Raw genomic sequence first — 7299 nt, 5'->3', positions numbered from 1 at the left:
ACACTCTTATATAAATATATTTACATATGTACATTCCAGTCTTAAAACCTCTATACATACCCTTTGTCCTCTAGTTCTTTCCTCTATTTCCCTTTACTTTCCTCTTGTTCCACTATCATGGTCAGCCTTCATTTGGGTTTCAGTGATTTCTCTCGGTTACAATTCCCTTGCTGAATCCCTACCAGGCCTCTTGCACCCTCCTTGCCACTATTTTTGGATCACTTGTTGCTCCCCTGTCCCTGGGTTGGTCAGCACCACCTCCTTACCCCCGCCTCTCGTGTCCCCCCGGAACCGTTGGTCCCATTGTTTTCTCCTCTAGACTATTCATCCAGTCTATCTTATAAAGATAAATCTGTAGAGATACTAATATGCATAAAAAACCAGGCCATAGCAAGATAGGCAATCAGTGAGAGCACAGCGATGGCAACAAAAAAGGAAACCAATTACCCATAGCAGAATAAGTTAATTAAACGAAAAAAAGAAAAAAAAATTAAGCAGAAAGAAAAACCTGTAAATAGATCAAGGTCTGATTTTTATCTCTAGGCATGTCCTTAAGTCAAGACTGATGGGGTACCATGCTCTGGCCCCCAAGTCTGTCCTTTGTACTCCCTCGGGGCCTCTCTGCTCTGTTCCCACGGTTGCTTTGCCGCACGCTTTTTGTGGTTTGCCTCAGTGTCTCAGGGTCAGTCTGAGCCAGTCCCAACACTGAGTCTCCAGCGTTGTCCCCCTTAGAGCCCAGGGCCATCAAAGGATGCCGTGTCTCGTGGTGGGATCAGCCATATTGTCCACTCTGTCCACAGGCTGTTCAGAGCGGGGATGTCGTCCTCCAGGCCTGGTGGGTCAGGATGTGCTCCACTCTCTCTTCCTCCTCTGAAATGCTCCCATTTGCTCTGATCAGACATGCCCCTCTTCCCTAACTGCAGCTTCATTGCTGTCCTCTCAAGTAGCTTCTTCTGGGGGGCGGGGCTGTTGTCCACATAGCTGGCATGGGGGCCGAGCCCTCAGGCCCCTCCACTGGCTCCCCACTCCTTGCCAACAAGCTGCATTTGTCTGGCTCTGGCTTTAATTCTGATCCCTCTTTCCCTGTGGAGACACAAACAGTACCCTTCCCCCTCCCTTGGGTGGTCAGTGCCCTATTCCCCAGTCACATATCCCTTTTTTTTTCCTTTCCCCATTCCTCCCCCACCCTCCTCCTTTGGGGTTGGCTACCCTATGTACCCCTGGATTTGGTCTGGCAACTGCCATACTACCTGGACCTTAACACCTGGAGAGTTTGTATACAGTAGCTTTTTCCCTGTGCCCCTTTTGCCTTTACTTTTCTCACAACAGAATTTTTTTCCTGGCTTTTAAAATATAGTGGTTTTTTTCTTTCTTGCTCTTTATTTGTATTTTTATCTTTATATTATTATTTTCGTCTTGCCATTTTGTTTTTGTTTTTTATGGTTTCTGTTGGGTTTCCCAATTTGTGAAGCACAGAAGGAGTAGATCCATAGAGACAATAACTGATGCAATTGTTTATTGGTGATGTGGACAGTGGGGGTGGGAGGTGAGTGGCATGAGGGAATTTGGAGAATAGACAAGAGTGGGGAGGGAGCACTAGAATTGATTGTGATGATGTATATACAAGTCATTTTTAAAACTTCCATTTAACCATGGAAGTGTGTGATATGTCAAGAAATCTTCTATTTTGTTTAACTAAACTTGACCAACAGTTACCATGGCTGAATGGAAAAGACTTGTTGCTTAGGGGGCATTGAGTTTGTGTCAATGATGGTAGAACAATTTGAAAATGATATCAATAATGGGTGCACAACATGAAGATTATAATCAGTGGCACTGACTGAATTATACAAGTACAAGTCATGGAATTAGAGAATGTTTTATTGTGTATGTTTTTGCCCGAATTAGAAAAAAAACATGAATAACGAGTACAAGGAAGAAGAAATATTCTAGAATTGAATGTGGTGACATTGTACAACTCTTCTTGATATGATTGAATTGTATGACTTATGGACAAAGTGCTGTAAAACTGTTAGAAAATCTGTGCTGGGAGAGATCAAGTCTCTGCAGGGCATAGGTCATTTGAGCAGGGCAGGGTTGAACTTTAGGGAGGGAATTGGGACTAGGTGGTTGGGAAAGCTAAGAGACCGGAATTCTTAGAGTGAGGCTAATTGTACCTGGCTACCTTAAGGGAACAGAGCCCAGGTGGCCCAAGTCAGAGGGAGTGGGATTCACTCTTTTCAAATGATGTTGGTCTGTAAGAGAGGATAGGGGAGAGGGGACTGTATCTGGTACTTTTCTAGGTTTCCTAGAGGGGAGGGAGAACAAGAGCCTTCTTATAAAGAAGGCTGTTGTTCTGGGCAGCCTGGGGTGGTTAATCGGGGTTCTGACTGTGTATTGGGGTAAAGAGGGAGCTGACATTTTCGTCATGATTCACAGAAGTGACTGGAATTTTCCAAGCTTAAGGCTTATGGATTGTTCCCACATGTGTGCTGTCAAAGGGGTAGGGAGCACTAGGCTTCAGGGTAGTTCACTAGCTAGAACCCTTCTCAGCTGAGAGAGCTCAGTTCAGGGGTGCATATATGCCTGGTTATTCGCCTGTCAAGGATCACCCCACAGGTGAGTGTGGAGTAGGGTATGTGGGGAGTCTGGAGTGCACACAGATATGTGGAGTGCACACCCGCTGGGGAGTTAAATCATCTCTCAAGTCTTCCAAGATATCAACAGTTTGGCCTGTCAGGAAGAAGGGCTAGGCTTCTCACTTTCCCCCTAGCTTCTGCCACTCCCATCATCTCTGGATTTCAGAGGGGTTTGGGTCACTTATCTATTGAGTTGATTTCTAGATGGCTTGTGCCCCTCTCTCTTTTCCCTGGTGATTTTTTCTTGTTCTTGGGAAGGGACTCACCCTTCATGTGATCATTCAGCCACATTGACCTGGAACCTGTCTCATGTACTTTGAACATATTATCAGGAGAGATGATTCCCACGAAAATGACATCATGCTTGGCAACGAACGTAGAAACTAGAAGAAGAAGAAGAAGAAGTCCTTTGATGAGATGGATTTTCACAGTGACTGCGACAGTGAGTTCAAACAAAACAATAGTAAGGATGGTGCAGGACTGGGTAGTGTTTCATATTGCTGTACATAGGGTTTCCATGAGTCATAAATGAGTCAACAGCACCTAACAAAAATAGCAGTGACTAGAAGGTGAACTTTGAAAAAATTTCACTTATTAATAGAAAAGAAGCTGGAGATCACATTATAGAACATGATAGATCAACAAGTTCTATATTGAAAACATTTTTTTTCTCCAAAAACAGTGACTATATACTTGGACCTTGCCAAGTGGAATACCCATGAATCAAACTGACCACTTCTCTGGAAAGAAACAATGAAAAACTTCAGTATTAGTATTATGTATCAGTATTAGTAGCCCAAATCAGTGACATTTATTGTATCTTATTACACTGTATTAATACTAGGCTATACTATACTATATATGTATATTTGTTGTTGTTAAATGCTATCAAGTTGGTTCTGACTCATGGCTACCCTATGTGCAATCGAATGAAACACTATACAGTCCAGTGCCATCCTCACAATTGTTATTATGTTTGAACCCATTCTTGCAGCCACTGTGTCAATCCATCACCCACTAGCACAGTGTAATCAACTCTAAAATGGGCCTGCTGTGAGAAGCCAATTAATAAGATTAGGGCAGACTACAACCTTTTACTCAGATCACTGGCCTGATGAAGCTTTCTCAACATTGTGGCCTACTTCCTATATAAGCAAGACCTTGCTTACTTCTTGCTGTGTCTGGATACTGCATCTTCTCATTGACCTCTGGTTCTTTTTACTTGAGCCAAAAGTCCACCATATTACCTGCCAACCCTGAATCACTATTGAGTCGATGGCAGTGAGTTTGGGTTTTCGTTTTGGAGGTAATATCATGGGAAATTAGTAGGCCTTATCTGCCAAACCACTGGGAATCCTGATCAAATTAAATGGACACAAACTTAACTGTCACACAGATCAGGAACCAACAGGAAAAAACAGATCATCAATTGTTCATTTACAAGTTCAGGATAAAGCTAATGAAAATGAAAACAAGCCCATAAAAATCAATATATATCCTTGATTACATGCCACTAGAATTTAGAGATCATCTGAAGAAAGTTTTGATGCAATGAATACTAATGACTCAAGACGAAATGAGCTGTGAGATGACATCATACACAATGACAGCAAAGGTCACTAAAAATATAGGGAAAAACATAAAACACAAAAGTGGATGTGAAAAGAGATTCTAAAACTTGCTCTTGAACATAGGGTAGCTAAATTGAATGGAAGAAATGATTAAAAGAAAAAGTGGAACAGGACATTTCAAAAGGCAGCTTAAGAAGACACAGTAAAGCAGGAATGAAATGTGTAAAAGCCTGAAATTAGAAAATCAAAAGACAGGAACATGCTTAGCATACCACACGCTTAAAGAACTGAAAAATACTCAATGCCTGAGTGTCAATATTGAAATGGTTCAATGGGAAAATTATTGAATTATGCAGGAGCATCAAAAGAAGATGGTATACCATTCAATAGTCCAATCATATTAAGAAGAATTGTACAATCATCACTACAATCAATTTTAGAAATTATTTTTGGTTCTTGTACTCATTGTTATTAGCTCCCCATATATAAACCACTTCCCTGCCATATACCCAAGGGATCATTAATCCAGTTAATGTCTCTATAGATTTACCTATCTTGATTTCATATTCAGAAAAACATTCAAAAATGAAAAAATGCCTTAACAACAATAACAAAATAAATAGAGAAAAGCCCAAGTAAAAAAGAAATAAAATATTAAAAACTAGAACTAAATTTAAATAGATCAAAATGGAGATTAAATGATAAGGTGTTAAATTTCAACCTAATTGCATATGCAATAACACATTTTTCCAGTGAATTCTGCATGATAACAAGGCTGTTCATATCCCTGGTCTATTGTTAGAGGGGATTCACCAGAGGCTTAATCCACATGCATTTCCCCTTCACTTTTTTTTTCTTAAAGAAACAAATTGAAAATGGGTCAAAAGGGATATTAAATGATCAGAGAGCACATTTTAACCTAACTACAGCTGCAATAATTGACTTTACAAAGCTCTCTGTCTGATAGCAAGGCTATTCACATCCCTTAACTGTGGTCAGAGGTATCACCAGCGGCTTACGGCATGTATGGACCTTGCAAATGGATTTTGGACTTCCACTGTCATTCATAGCCTTCTGCAAACCAAGTGCAGCATCAGTAATATTGAAAGATAAAGTTCAATCTGGACTGAAGGCCTTAGTGAAAAACAGGATTCCGGGAATAAATGGTACACCAATTGAAATGTTTCAACAAGCTGGTGTAGCGCTGGAAGCATTTATTAGTCTATGCCAAGATTTATAAGACAGCTACTTAGTCAACAGACTTGAAGACATCCATATTTGCCATTCCAAAGGAAGATGACCCAACTGAATATGGAAATTATCAAACAATATCATAATGTCACAAACAAATAAAACTTTGCTGAAAGTAATTAAAAAATGCTTGCAGCAGTGCATCAACAGAACTGTCAGGAATTCATTGTTAATGTTAGATGTATCTTGACTGAAAACAGCAAGTAGTATAAAGATTTTTATTTGTATTTTATCAACTATTTAGAGGCACTTGACTATGTGGATCATAACAAACTACGGGCAATATTTGGAATATTGGGAATTTCAGAATACTTAATTGTGCTAAAGTGAAACCTGTACATAGATCTAGAACAGTTTGAAAATTAGAAGAGAATGTTGCATGTTTTAAAGTTAGGAAAGGTATGCATCAGGGTTTTATATTTTCATTTATTAAGTTTGTATGCTGAGAAAATAATCTGGAGTATATGAAGAAGAACTTGGCATCATGATTAAAAGGAGGCTCATTAACAAACTGAGATATACAAATGATATACAACCTTGCTTCCTGAAAGAGAAGAGGCTGCAAAGCACTCATTGATGATCAAATCTACAGTCTTCAGTATGAATTACAAATCAATATAAAGTAAAGAACAACCTTCACAAGTGACCAATAGACAACATAACACTGTACAGCAGTCATATTGTGTCAAAATCAAAATCCCCTAAGACCAACGACTCCAACAATAGCAACAAAACAGCTAGCAGACAACAAACAAACAAAAACAAGCAAACTAAAGGCAGAAAAGCAAAAACCCATAGAAACTGGAAAGTAAAACATTGTCAATATTCCCCCATGGGGTATAGGGCTATTGCACTGGTAACATCATCAATGTTTCTAATGACACAGTACACTGGACACTGTCTGTATGAGACAGTTCCACAAGTACAGTTCCACCTTCAGCCACAACCTATGAGTTGTTACTCCCCACAGTTTGCTCTCCCATTCAATTGAGCTGTTTACACATTGGGATGGATACCAGAGGGAAACTTCCTGGATCAACTCTTCCAAGTTCAGATCCCTACCCAACAGATCAAAGCCTATCATTGTCACTGCAAGGGAAGCATTGAGGTCCTAGATGTTTGGTGATTCTGGGTCCTTTTCATTGGACACCCACCAAGCTGGAGTTCTCCCCAACATCTCATGACCTCAACTTCCACAGTTCCGGGGGCTGCCACTGTCTGCTTCCTCTCCCATCTGGGCACCCCAATGCCAGACCTCTATGTTGTCTTTCTGGTGTAGCCCCTGGGTTATGCCAGGCTCCCTGCAGGTCAGTGTCCAAGGTCATCGTTGTGTTTAGTTCATGGTGTGGTCCCTTGCAGGATGGGTAAAATTGTATTCATAGTGTCTACCCAGGTACATAAAGACTGGTCGGTCCACTGCGCACCTCGGTTCTCTACAATAATTTTTTAGCATTCCCTTCTCGTGTGAGGTTACTTCTCCCCAATCACCCACCATAATCACCAACAGAAGTATCAGTGTCTCCTCTGAAATGTAGATGCTCCCCTCCCCTGGTCTTTGCTTGATTTTCCAGCAAGGTTCTAATTCCATTCTTTAGGGGGTGGGGGAGCATTTGTTTGTTCAAGACTTGTATTGTCTCAAGTGGATGGTCTCCTCCCATCTCCCCCTGACAATGTGAGGTCTCTTTATTCCAAGTGACTCTTATGAGGTGCATAAAAGGGAGGTGGTGTATGGTTCATGACCAGTAGATAGCCTCCCCTTTTGTTCAGGAATTCTTCCCTAAGATTTTTTAATTTGGTATTTCTCCTTAAAGTAGTAGACTTATACAATACTTGCCATT

The sequence above is a fragment of the Echinops telfairi genome, unplaced genomic scaffold, assembly GCF_000313985.2.
Source record: "Echinops telfairi isolate 266 unplaced genomic scaffold, ASM31398v2 ScPeMD7_35;HRSCAF=133_0, whole genome shotgun sequence".
NCBI classification, from domain to species: domain Eukaryota; kingdom Metazoa; phylum Chordata; class Mammalia; order Afrosoricida; family Tenrecidae; genus Echinops; species Echinops telfairi.
Note: the sequence above shows the minus strand (reverse complement) of the source record.